Source organism: Homarus americanus, unplaced genomic scaffold, assembly GCF_018991925.1.
Source record: "Homarus americanus isolate GMGI-L3 unplaced genomic scaffold, GMGI_Hamer_2.0 scaffold56009, whole genome shotgun sequence".
In the NCBI taxonomy this organism is placed as follows: Eukaryota; Metazoa; Arthropoda; class Malacostraca; order Decapoda; family Nephropidae; genus Homarus; species Homarus americanus.
Window position 1 is genome coordinate 3,748,898 of NW_024739542.1, and position 14,060 is coordinate 3,762,957.

The 14,060-nt window shown below is 37.1% G+C and overlaps 2 protein-coding genes across 4 annotated transcripts in view; one reads left to right on the forward strand and one right to left on the reverse strand.

Annotated features, from left to right (window-relative positions):
- The window catches only part of LOC121874873 (zinc finger protein ZPR1-like), a 44,330-nt gene that overhangs the window by 22,029 nt on the left and 8,241 nt on the right, over window positions 1–14,060 (reverse strand). Inside the window, exon 1 of one of the 3 annotated variants that reach the window (XM_042379188.1) lies at window positions 994–1,605. The exons of 1 other annotated variant lie outside the window; for it this stretch is intronic. The gene's annotated coding sequence lies outside the window, so the exon portion shown is untranslated. Of the gene's footprint in view, window positions 1–993; window positions 1,606–14,060 lie in introns of those variants that run through there. One more of the 3 variants, XM_042379186.1, reaches the window with a different exon arrangement.
- Window positions 11,941–14,060, forward strand: part of LOC121874874 (uridine phosphorylase 1-like) — a 67,555-nt gene continuing 65,435 nt past the window's right edge. The window contains exon 1 of the mRNA XM_042379190.1: window positions 11,941–12,088. The gene's annotated coding sequence lies outside the window, so the exon portion shown is untranslated. The remainder of the gene's footprint in view (window positions 12,089–14,060) is intronic.

The following is a 14,060-nucleotide window of genomic DNA, read 5'->3' on the forward strand; positions in this document are numbered from 1 at the left end:
TGCCCACCAATAAGAATGGGGTTAAACTTTAAATTTACAGTATTTTATTTACATAATATCTGATTTTTTTACTTTCATTTACTGTATTTTGTCATTCTATATCTTATTTTCTCTTAAATTAAGTGATTTTTGATGTATATAAGGACTTAAGCCATGATATAGTGGATTTTAAACTATGGGCAAATTTCTTTATCCATTTCCCTCTGTCTATCCAGCAGTAATTGGGGATCTGAATGTTAATCGATTTGCGGATCGTATTCCGGGGTAATGGTTAGCCAGTGTAGATGGCGAGTTGCCCGGTCTTCTCGGACTATTCCTTGACACTGGGTCATGCAACTCATTAACTTAGGGTGTGATTGTTGTGTTGGTGACAGCTTCTGAACCTTTAACAAATTCACACCTAGGTGGACCTTTGGCCGGCCATCCTCGTTACATGAAGGGCAACCATTATTATTATTATTATAAGAAATATTACATAATGGAAGAAGCAAAGGTCAATTTATGACTGTAGCCAGGTTTCAAGTTCTCCATAAAAAAAATGCATTTTTCCTCTGGTTGTTGTTGTGATTTGAACGAATTTGACCTTCGTTTATGGTGCCAAGCGCCCTAACCTAACCGAAACCTGGCTACTATCCTAAATTGACAGAAGCAATAACACCTTGAAAAGGTTCTTGACAGTAAGAGAAACTTTTTTGTTTTAGATTTCAATTACATAATAAGGTCTGTACCATAACCAATTTGAACTTTCCTTTTCATTGTAAGTTAGTTGGGTAATAGCTGACCCCACCACATTATCGGTAAGTCACGTATCAACACTATAAATGGATAATACGTGCAGTATAATTCAGTAAAGTTGGTGTTGTCCAAGTTACAAGGAAACTGAACACACCAATCTAAATTTACACACAAAAAATAGTTATTCTTCACATATTTTAGTTATTTTCTATACACTTATCATTCTTCTTCAGTTTGTGTAGTTAAATTGACACTAACCTGAAGTAATCAGTTCACTGGAGAAAATCGACTAGTTCTTCCTTCTAAAGCTACAAAACGTTTACTGTTGCTTCAGCTATGGACTGTCAGCTGACCCGCTCGGGGAACGTCTGCCGATGGATCTGGAACACTAATGTCTCGAACCTTGGAGAATATTATTTTGATACCTTGTGCTCAAAATTTCTGTTAGATTCCTCTTATTTGTAGCATAAACAACAAGGAATGTCAAAAATAATTAAGAATCTTGAATAAATATGAGTAATGTACAAAGAGTATTATCACTTTTTTTTAATTATTCGCTACACCCAGCTGGTTCGAAACAACGGATCAACACTCAACATGCTCGGCAAATATGTCAATACGGGGAACTTTATTTACGGTTTATGTAACAGCAATATTTCTAATTAATTAAAGAAATAAATGCTTACATATTCCTTCATTTAAATTTCAAATAATTGCTTTTTGCACAATACTTGAAATACACCTTAGGGGTCTACATTTCTCATTATCATAACTCAATGGTGAGTATGTGTACAGAGGCCTTACGGGTGGTTTATTAACCATAATAGTCGCTTAACACACATTATGAAACACTGATGCTGTGGTATTTATTCAGTTTGCATTAAAATAAAAAAATGTAGAAATAAAAAATATTAAAGAATATGTCTGAAAATTATATTAGTCTTGATATAAAAATATTACACACGAATAATGTATTTAATTGCGAGCTATTTGAAATGATCTTTACTTGCATATATGATAATACGGTTGGGTTTCTACGCATGCTCAGAAAAACATTAAAAGTCATAAATCAACTAAATAAATCACGGATCTAAAATGGATGTTACATTGGACTTGCTTCCACTTATATGGGATATACTCAACAAATGACAAAAACAAACAGTAGCGTGAAGTTGATCCTTTCATAACCACAGGTAATATACTGTACATCATTACAAAACTAGACTCTGTATTACACCAAGACGCCTTTCCTGTGTACAATTCAAATTCAAAACATTTATTGACAATTACATCAAAAGGAGCTGGTTAGCATGCTAACTAGCCCGCCCAAAACTAGTCTTAACAAGAGCTCTTTAACATTCTACTCATCATAAATCAGATATGTATACAACAAATAGATATGCATAAAATCTACAATCTTATGTTAAACTTACAGAATTTTTTCATAATATTCTTAACCATATTTTTGTTTATTAAATAACAAACCATCTCTGTAATATCAGTAATACCATCACCCCTAAATTCTGATAAACAGTTACATTCCATAATGTAATGATATAATGTATGAGACTTTACATAGCCACACAGTTTACAAGGAATGCCATCAGTTCCTTCAATATATTGCCAATAATATTAGTACCGCTACAAGTAGGGCCGGGGCTGGTGTCTACATCTCCCGTCCTGATGCCCCTGAGCCTATCAAACTGTCTCTCAGAGTTTCTGACGGGGCATCCTCCACACAGGCTGAACTAATAGCCCTCCTTGCTGCCCTTCTCGCTGAGGAAGAAGCAGATGGTTTCTGCCCCTTGCTTGTCTGCTGCAATTCCAGGTCTGCTCTCGACGGGATCGCATTTGGATCAGGGGAAAATAAGGACCTCATCCTCCGAATACGAGGGTTAACATCCACACTTCAGGATGCAGGCCGTCCTGTGACATTCCTATGGATACCCAGTCATGTCGGTATCTTGGGGAATGAGGCAGCAGATGGCCTTGCCAAGACTGGCTGCAACAAGGCCACACCTGACTGCGTTGTTCCTCGAACACTTTTACAGATTAGGACCCAAATTCGCCGCAAACAGAGAGAAGCTCGGGAAGCAGCCATCCCCCTGGACTCCCCGCCCACTTGGTACGATGTCCTCCGTAAACTTCCTGACCTCTCGTACGTCTACGGGAAAGGGTCGCGAAAAGGGGACGTGATTGCTGCCCGTATCATCATTGGGTATGACTTTGCTTGGGAGATTGGTATCCCCGCATCCCCTGAGCAACGCTCTTGTGCATTAGGCAGAAGACCCGACAGCAGCACCCTTACCCACTACCTCCTAAGATGTCCCCACACACAACGCTTCCGTGACGCCTGCTGGACCACCACTCCACGACCCCCTGACGGAGACACGATGATCCTCCCCATACTGGCCAGATATTATGTAAAAAAACATTGATTATGTGTTAAAGGAATATCCTTCCTTCCTTAGGCTTTAGTAAGCCCCTTTATAATATTTATACTGTATATACTTGTCACACTTGCCAGATGCTTCTGGTGTCATTGTACAGGGGTACCTAGTGACAGCACTAGGACCCCGCTTCCTCTATCAAGGAAAAACAATTAAATAATATTTGTATCCAAAGAGTAGCATCACAAATGTATCATACTTAACCGAAGCCTTACCATAAGTAGAATTTGTAGAATTCAAAACTCGAACATAATGTTTCAAACTACTACTGCCGTTGTTCAAAATTTTCCGAATATTGTCTATTTCCCATTGCTGTCGGATTTCTACCATTCCAGATTTTATTCTTTTAATACCCAAAATACAACCATATTCTACAATTTCTTTGCCACACCCTTGCTTAGCCAAATCATCAGCAACCTCATTCATATAAATACCACAATGGGATGGAATCCACATAAAACTAACATCATATCCAAGTGATTTTATGTCCTGAATACACTTCTTACATTTTAAAACTAAATCACCATCAAGAGGCACTTTAGAATTTAGAGCAAATAGAGCGATTTGACTGTCAACAAACCCAAAAACTGTCTTTTTCCTCACAAAGGCATTCTTAAGTCCCACATATATAGCATAAAGTTCAGCAGTGGTGCTGGAACTTCTATCCCCAATTCTTTTGGATATTCTTTCTTCAACACTAATACCATATTCAAAAAATTCCCTAATAACAATGCCACATCCGGCCCGATTCCCATTAACAGAACCATCACAGTACATATGAATAACATTTTCCTTATGGTACTCAGATATTTTCTCAATGAATATTTGCCGTAACTCAAAAGGATTACTTTTTTTTAAACTCTAGCTTATCAATTCTCACAGAAACACTCTCCATGAACCAAGGTTTCAAATAAACTTTGTTTGGCAAAGGTACACACAAATCTACAATATTATATTCACATAACATCTGACAAAGTTTTTTAGTATAAGTATTCATCTTAAAATTACCAGCAATTGCATTAGTAAATTTATCAACAGCAGACTTCAGATACCCATCACCACGCCTAATAAGTCTTAGAGTAGAAATGACAGTCAACTCCCTAATTCTGTGTATTGTGCTCGGGACATTTAGCTCCATCCTCATAATCTCTATTCTTGTTGTCCTTGGACAACCAAGCACAATCCTCATTGCTTCATTCTGAATAAGTTCTAATGGCCTAAGATATTTTCCTGAGTAAGAAGCTAGAACTGGAGCTGAATAATCAATGATACTCCTAACTGTACTTAAGTGCATAGATTTTAAAACTGGTACACCAACACCATTTACTCTATTTGACAAAACTTTCAGAGGTTTTAGCCTCGCTCTACATATATTTTTGACATAAGTTATAATCAAGATATCAAATTTTGGTTAACAAATCCTTAAGCAGCACATTTAGGAGTACATATACTGAAATTTTGAACAAAATCCACTTTTTGGCCGAAATGACGAAAATTGTAAGTCTAAAGCCTTAAAGGATTTTTGGCCAAAAATACTTTTTCTCTCTGAACTAAAATTAAATGTGCCTAACTATTTAAGTACATCCAGAATAATACACAAGCACCAAGAAATGACCTCGAAAACCCATAAGTGGCGAGTAATTAGCATTGCAAAAGTAATTCAAATATTCTAAAAACCATTTGAACATTTTCTAAAAGCCATTTGAACTAGTTATAATCAAGATATCAAATTTTGGTTAACAGATCCTTAAGCAGCACATTCAGGAGTACCTATACTGAAATTTTGAACAAAATCCATTTTTTGGCCGAAAATGACAAAAATTGTAAGTCTATTGCCTTAAAGGATTTTTGGCCAAAAATACTTTTTCTCTCTGAACTAAAATTTAATGTGCCTAACTATTTAAGTACATCCAGAATAATACACAAGCACCAAGAAATGACCTCGAAAACCCATAAGTGGCGAGTAATTAGCATTGCAAAAGTAATTCAAATATTCTAAAAACCATTTGAACATTTTCTAAAAGCCATTTGAACTAGTTATAATCAAGATATCAAATTTTGGTTAACAGATCCTTAAGCAGCACATTCAGGAGTACCTATACTGAAATTTTGAACAAAATCCATTTTTTGGCCGAAAATGACAAAAATTGTAAGTCTATTGCCTTAAAGGATTTTTGGCCAAAAATACTTTTTCTCTCTGAACTAAAATTTAATGTGCCTAACTATTTAAGTACATCCAGAATAATACACAAGCACCAAGAAATGACCTCGAAAACCCATAAGTGGCGAGTAATTAGCATTGCAAAAGTAATTAAAATATTCTAAAAATCATTTGAACATTTTCTAAAAGCCATTTGAACAAGTTATAATCAAGATATCAAATTTTGGTTAACAGATCCTTAAGCAGCACATTCAGGAGTACCTATACTGAAATTTTGAACAAAATCCATTTTTTGGCCGAAAATGACAAAAATTGTAAGTCTATAGCCTTAAAGGATTTTTGGCCAAAAATACGTTTTCTCTCTGAACTAAAATTTAATGTGCCTAACTATTTAAGTACATCCAGAATAATACACAAGCACCAAGAAATGACCTCGAAAACCCATAAGTGGCGAGTAATTAGCATTGCAAAAGTAATTAAAATATTCTAAAAATCATTTGAACATTTTCTAAAAGCCATTTGAACAAGTTATAATCAAGATATCAAATTTTGGTTAACAGATCCTTAAGCAGCACATTCAGGAGTACCTATACTGAAATTTTGAACAAAATCCATTTTTTGGCCGAAATGACAAAAATTGTAAGTCTATAGCCTTAAAGGATTTTTGGCCAAAAATACGTTTTCTCTCTGAACTAAAATTTAATGTGCCTAACTATTTAAGTACATCCAGAATAATACACAAGCACCAAGAAATGACCTCGAAAACCCATAAGTGGCGAGTAATTAGCATTGCAAAAGTAATTAAAATATTCTAAAAATCATTTGAACATTTTCTAAAAGCCATTTGAACAAGTTATAATCAAGATATCAAATTTTGGTTAACAGATCCTTAAGCAGCACATTCAGGAGTACATATACTGAAATTTTGAACAAAATCCATTTTTTGGCCGAAAATGACAAAAATTGTAAGTCTATTGCCTTAAAGGATTTTTGGCCAAAAATACTTTTTCTCTCTGAGCTAAAATTTAATGTGCCTAACTATTTAAGTACATCCAGAATAATACACAAGCACCAAGTAATGACCTCAAAAACCCATAAGTGGCGAGTAATTAGCATTGCAAAAGTAATTAAAATATTCTAAAAATCATTTGAACATTTTCTAAAAGCCATTTGAACAAGTTATAATCAAGATATCAAATTTTGGTTAACAGATCCTTAAGCAACACATTAAGGAGTACCTATACTGAAATTTTGAACAAAATCCACTTTTTGGCCGAAAATGACAAAAATTGTAAGTCTATTGCCTTAAAGGATTTTTGGCCAAAAATACTTTTTCTCTCTGAACTAAAATTTAATGTGCCTAACTATTTAAGTACATCCAGAATAATACACAAGCACCAAGAAAAACCCTCGAAAACCCATAAGTGGCAAGTAATTAGCCTTGCAAAAGTAATCAAAATATTCGAAAAATCATTTGAACATTTTCTAAAAGCCATTTGAACAAGTTATAATCAAGATATCAAATTTTGGTTAACAGATCCTTTAGCAGCACATTCAGCAGTACCTATACTGAAATTTTGAACAAAATCCATTTTTTGGCCGAAAATGACAAAAATTGTAAGTCATTTTCTGCCAAAAAGTAGATTTTGCTCAAAATCTCAGTATAGGTACTCCTGAACATGCTGATTAAGTATCTCTTAACCAAAATTTGATATCTGGATTATTACTTGTTCAAATGGCTTTTAGAAAATGTTCAAATGATTTTTAGAAAATTTTAATTACTTTTGCAAGTCATTTGAATAAGTAATAATGCAGATATGAAATTTTGGTTAACAGATCCTTAATCAGCATGTTCAGGAGTACCTATACTGAGATTTTGAGCAAAATCTATTTTTTGGCCGAAAATGACAAAAATCGTAAGTCTTATTTATGCCTTACAGGATTTTTGGCCATACAAATTCACTATGTTGGCCTACTGTTATTGTATACCTTTTTCTATTGTTAACATAAAAAAAAATTTTCAAATGAAGCTTCACTTTAATTGCAGAGTGATCACTCAAAAGCGTATCCACAATATCCAAATTTGCATGAACATCTAACATATTAAAAATTATTGCATAATCAAGTCTAACCCCTTTAACATGTGTCGGCTCACCAGCTCCAAGGACCCTAGCATCTTCGATAGAGTCTAAGATATTTTTCAGAACCATTCCATTGCGATTTTGAGAACCTCTACTGCCAAGGTTGATGTGCCTAGCGTTCAAATCACCAATTAGTAAACAATCATCAGCAAAAATAATGTCCGGCAGATCATCAACTGTCAATGAATCAGCATGCACATTAATAATGAACAGTGTAGCATCTTGAAGCGTAATACGAACACACAAATACTCGGACCGTTTATTTTTAGAGCGGAATGAAATGATGCTGGAATATCATCTTTGATATAAGTCGTCAAACCTCTACAATTTACAGTCAAATCAGCTGGTTATTAAAAACTTTGATGACCTCTTAGTTGCAAAGATATTCCGTTTGTCCCAACCTCTTGCAAAGCTATGACATCAATACACCTTTTCACATATCCGTTGAGACATTGTTACATAACTATTTGACAAATTTCATAACCGAATGACAGAACACATATCGAATGACAATCTGAAATAACTGTTCGTTCATGTTAACGGAAATGATTGACATAAGTTATGAAGTTGTCAGACGTGAACAATAAACCGACAGTCTACATATAGTTTGAGAATGTAACAATTGGAGAATGACATACCACCAACAGTTATTTTAGATTGTCATTCGATATGTGTTCTGTCATTCGGTTATGGAATTTGTCAAATAGTTATGTAACAATGTCTCAACGGGTATGTGAAAAGGTGTACTACTAGAATGAACATATGCATGAAGATCGGTGAACCTTTTTTTCAAACTATTAACATTCCAGGAAATTAAGCTGACATTATGATACATTAGAATAAATTTTCCCCCTCATATTCTTCACCGAAATAAGAACATTCTTTTTGACGTCGTCCCTTGGATTTTCCATAAATTCCAAAACAGAGTCAAGAATGTTCGTTAGGTTAACAAGCATTTCCTTGTGTACTACATTCTCTTTAGAAACCGAACCAACTCTATTTCCTAACTGACTATGATTACTATTTTGCTCTAGATTGCTATCCACAATATTTGATTCCATCTCTACTAATGTTTCATTTTCTTTTGAACTATCTTTATTAACAAAAGCAACATCACTATATGGCACAAGATTCACCAAGCATTTCTTGATATCCAATACTGCTTGCTTGAGCTCATCAATCTCCTTACGGAGTTCTACTAGAATGTTAGGGGCTGTAAGGTTATTGTTCCCATTACCTATGTCCTTCTGTGCTGCTGCATTACTTATTTCCACACGCTTTTCCCACACATTTACAGCACTTGGTGTCCCTGCAACATCGCTCCTTACAGTGTCACCTTTATCCTCTTGATTGGTGGACTGTGAGCTCGTGATTGCAATTGCTGAATTTTCGGTTTTTTAGGACACACCCACGAGCTAGCATTGTGAGCCCCCCAACAATTACAGCATTTTGGTGTAATTTTCTCCTTTGCCTTAAGTTTATCTCCACACACCTTAGATTCATGCATTTTTCCACAGAATCTACACCGAAAATCATTATGGCATTTCCACGCCATGTGCCCCCACTTGCAACACTTATAGCATATTACTGGAGATTCGTTGTAGACAGCAACCCGTTTATATCCCAAACATCTCACAAAGACCTTCTCTGGCGCTGGACCTTTGATTAGCGCAATTAGTTGCGGCTTTGGTACTAGTTCTCCATTAATTTTAATTACACGTCTCTTGGCCCCAAAAAATCTATCGTCAGCCAACACATCCTCGGGGTCAAGGTAAACAGGATAATCAAAAAGAATGATCTTCGTACATTTGCCAATGGACTCCACAGGCTTTTCCATCACTACATTCTCAAAACCTTCTGTAGTTAGATCTCTAACTGCTTCCTCATTCTTCACAGTAATATAAGGAATATGTTTACCTTCTTTAAAGAGCACTTGATACCCTTGATGGCCCTTAGTGAGTCTAACTGACCACTTTACCTTATCATGAAAATCCATGCCATTATTCTTGGGGAAGTAAAGACGTGGCCACCTTGATGAGTTGCTGCCATATAAACCATCAATGGGGTTTACACTCGTTGTACTGATCATGGTTGAAGAATGGCTCACACCATCAATGGGGTTTACACTCGTTGTACTGATCATGGTTGAAGATGGCTCACACCATCAATTTTCTTTCGCTTATCCACCAAGTGGGAAATATTATCTTCACTGCTTGTACCATCTCTATTCCTCCTTTTATTCTTCTTTTTGCTATTAACAACTTTAAACGGCTCTTGTTCTTCACATTCACTGCTGCTGGACAGCTCCAAATCCGACAACAGTCCTCCAGCAGTACCCTAGGCTACATTGCTGTGTCTGCTGTATCCACCACTCGAATCAGTCATTTTAGTAAGCGACCTGCTCGTTGAAGCTCTTCCGTCAGCCATGACAGTACGTGTCCAGCCAGGGAAGTGTAGGAGAGCGACCAGCACGTCCGACCAGAACGGCCAGCGTTCAGGAAGTGCCTGTGTACAATTGTCTCACGTTCTGCTAATGCGAGACTTCCCTCCATAACTTCAAGAGGCTTTACACGTCACCCAGTTAATATATCAGAGTGTAAAGCACCATCGAAGTACCACTGGAGTACTGCTCTCATATCTGGGGTGGGTCTAATTCTGTCCAACTGTTAAATAGGGTGGAATCAAAGGCATTTTGCCTTATTAACTCTCCTCCTTTAGTTGATAACCATTCTTCTTTTTCTCTTTGCCGCAATGTTGCTTCATTCTCTCTTTTACAGGTACTTTAACGGGCAATGCTAGGTGGATTTGGCATCCTGTGTACCGCTGGCAAGGCCGTGGGCTCGTAACACATGTCTTGCCCGCGATGCCCACCGTTTTTCTGTGGCTGTCGGTCACACTACAGTAGAATAACCCGTTATAGTACATCCTTCTTTCCTCACACAGCCAAACTGTGGAATGCTCTGCCTTCTTCTGTGTTTCCATACTCATACAATGTCTCACTTAAAAAAGCTGGTTTTCCGGCATCTTCGTGGTGTAGATTAATATTATAACCTTTTCCTTTTATATTTTTAATTTCTTTCTATTCTCATTAGTCATTACCCCCCCCCCACCCAAGCCCCGCTGTAGGTCGCTGACTTGTGCCCAGGTGGGTTATTCCATGATAAACAAAAAAAAGATACACGGAATAGCTAACGCATTAGCTATTCTGTGCATCTAAAACACCTTACAGTAAATGGCTTAATTTAGCCTCTCAGCTTGTACAATGACAGCAACATTAGCGTGGGCATAGGGAATATGCAGTAAATAACTCGATATATGTTGTTGCACGTATATCGAGCAATGGTCCTCTCCACCCTGCTATATGGCAGCGAGACATGGGTCACATACAGGAGGCACCTCAAGGCACTTGGAAACTTTCACCAAAGTAGTCTACGTTTCATCCTCCAAGTTCGTTGGGAAGACAAGAGAACAAATGCCAGTATTTTCACTGACGCCAACTGTGGGAGCATCGACGCTATCATTATCCATGAACAACTACGTTGGACTGGCCATGTTACCAGCATGGACGACAGTAGACTGCCAAAACAGATACTTTACAGTCACCTAATGAATAGTAAACATAATGCTGGTGGGCAACTGAAAAGGTATAAGGATAGTCTTAAGACAAACCTGAAAAAGTGCCAAATTGACCCCCTCACCTGGGAGACGATTACTCTACACTGTTACGCTTGGAGGAGCACCACACAAGAAGGTCAATACTTTCGAGTTAGCCCGACTACATACCGAGGCAGACAAGTCCCAATACCGGAAAGACGCTGCCGCCGCCCCCTCCCGCACTAGATGTAGCCCTCAACGTGTGCAACATCTGTGAACGACCCTGCTGGTCCCGCATCGGCCTCTAGTCACCTCAGAGCTCACCAACGAAGGTGACATCCATAATATCTCATATCATTGTATCATTGTATCATCGTAATAGATTCCGAGTGACAGCAAAGTAGTAGTGGTAGTAGTGTGTGCCGCGAAAGAGAGACTAATATCCGATGGTGAAAACAATAAAGTTGGCATTATAATAATGGGTAAAATATATATTAACACTGGAAGACTTAACGAACGATTAACTAATGACAAATGAGAACAACAGCACCCAAAACAGGATTTCGAGGCTATAAACTTTTTTCACAACTTCAACTAAGAGTAACAAACTCCCACCGTCACATCCTTTTGGTTCACTCAGCACTCATTAAAAATTTGGTCATAAGTAATTTTTCGACAATTGGTACGTGGCGAAATTGATAAGGAAAAAAAATAAATGCATACATATATATATATATATATATATATATATATATATATATATATATATATATATATATATATATATATATATATATATATATATAAAGGGACACAAGCAAACAAACACACTGGAAAGGCGGTCGTGAGTATCGATCGGTAACTTGGCTGTGTCAGAGGGTGTGCGCGAGCGCCCAGTCTTCACTTGCCAGTCGCCGGCGGTACAAGGGCTCTTAACAAGGTCACTGACACTCTTCTCTCTATCGACATCTCATTGACGTTCTATATCCTAGGCCCTACAGGGACAGGTCAGTAGTTGAAAGTGAATGGTATATTGTAAGCGAGACTGACAGGACAAGATAGTCAAGTTGACTTGTGGTAAGGAATACTGTATTCACCCGTGATGTGGGTCAAAATATAACCACCCGGTCTTATCTGCCTGCCGAAGCCGGGCAGTTGATATCCGAGATTCTCAGTGGAGTTTTATTCTTACATCCCCGAGGTGGGGTCACGTACACGTACGTACACACAGAACCAGACACTACTGTATTACGGAGAGCATATATATATATATATATATATATATATATATATATATATATATATATATATATATATATATATATATATATATATATATATATAAACGACCATGATCATCAAAATACATATAAATTAATAGCTCCATGGTTAGGTTTGGTTAGTTTGGTTAGGTTAGGTGCAGTTTGGTTGGATGCTTCGATATAAGCTCTGCTAAGGGGTTCTGGGGCGGAGCCCTCCATCAACCGGTTAGGTAATACTGTATGTATATTCTGAACAATGGCCATTAGGTTAGCACAGAAACTGATTTTGAGATGAAATCAAGGTTTTTCCGGTGGGTTTTGGTGTGATTCATTCGAATTTTATAATTTTTCGCCAAAACTTGGCTCGAATTCTCAAATTTTGCTTCTTTTTTTTTACTTAAAAACGGAAAATCCGAGCTAACTTTGACTTAAGAAGCGATGGTCATTCCTTCCCCAAGTGTCATGGACACTGTGCAAGTGTGCTTAATACAAAATGTGCTAAAGTAGTTGCGGTACCAAAGTGACGTCTATGTCAGCAATGAGCGATAATAAATGTAAAAAAAAAAAGCCGTTTTTGCTCATGAACTTGAACTAAATTTTCAGTCATCCTAATGCCCAATTTCGTTGCACTCCTTCTAAATAGAATAAGACAGTGTTCCCTAAGACTTACGTGTAACGATTTTATCCACTACGTGTAGGTGTGCGTGTATGTATGAAGCTATACTGGCGCCAGCTTTCTCCGTCGATGAATTTTCGGTTTTGTGAGACGTACTGGGGCTTTTTTACAATACAATGTACGCAACACAATATTTATCCATCAATGTTAGTTACATAGTTGTGTAGGTATGCAAGTATGGATCATTCTATCGTTCATAGAATTTTCGAAAAAATTGGTATGGAATAAGATATTCATTGTACCCCATGGCCACGTTACTGCACCCCATGGTCACGTTACTGTACCCCATGGTCACGTTACTGTACTCATGGCCACGTTACTGTACAAAATGGTTGCGTCACTGTATCATGGCCGCCAGTATAAACTAACAAGAGACTCACATGATGAAGTGTTATAACCTTGTGTTGAACTTCACACCGAAACGGACAATAGCGAAGTCGAGAACAAGTCAAGAAAACGCTGCCACCGCTCCCACACACAGACACACACACACAACTTCCCGACAGTTCCAACTGGTCTCATATCGACCTCTCGACGATGACACACCATTAAAAATTCCCTAATATTATCGCTTGATGATTCACCATACAACATTATTATTATCGCAGTAGATCGTGGCGGTTGTCTACCGTGATGGAGGGGACATAACTATTCAACAACCATGAAAGGAAACTTACTAAACAATTGTTGAAAAAAGATTAATCAATCAATCGATATGTTTGAAAACAGCTATACTGTAATAGAGACAATAATGTGCATTTAGATATCATATGTCATTGTAATAGTAGGCCTACGGTACACATCTTTCTGAAATGTCAACATCATTCATATAGTATACATAAATTACGAATTGATTCTTTATCGTTGTCTGTGCAATAGGCAGTTATTAACAGTATTAAGGATCATGTTAAAATCATTAATATGATGTCACATTAAAATCTAAATTATACATACAGGCACCCTGATAAGACTAGTTTGTTGCTGAATCTAACCGGGAAGTTCTGGCGCGGTTTTCGCCCCACCCCCTTGCTCGACCAATCA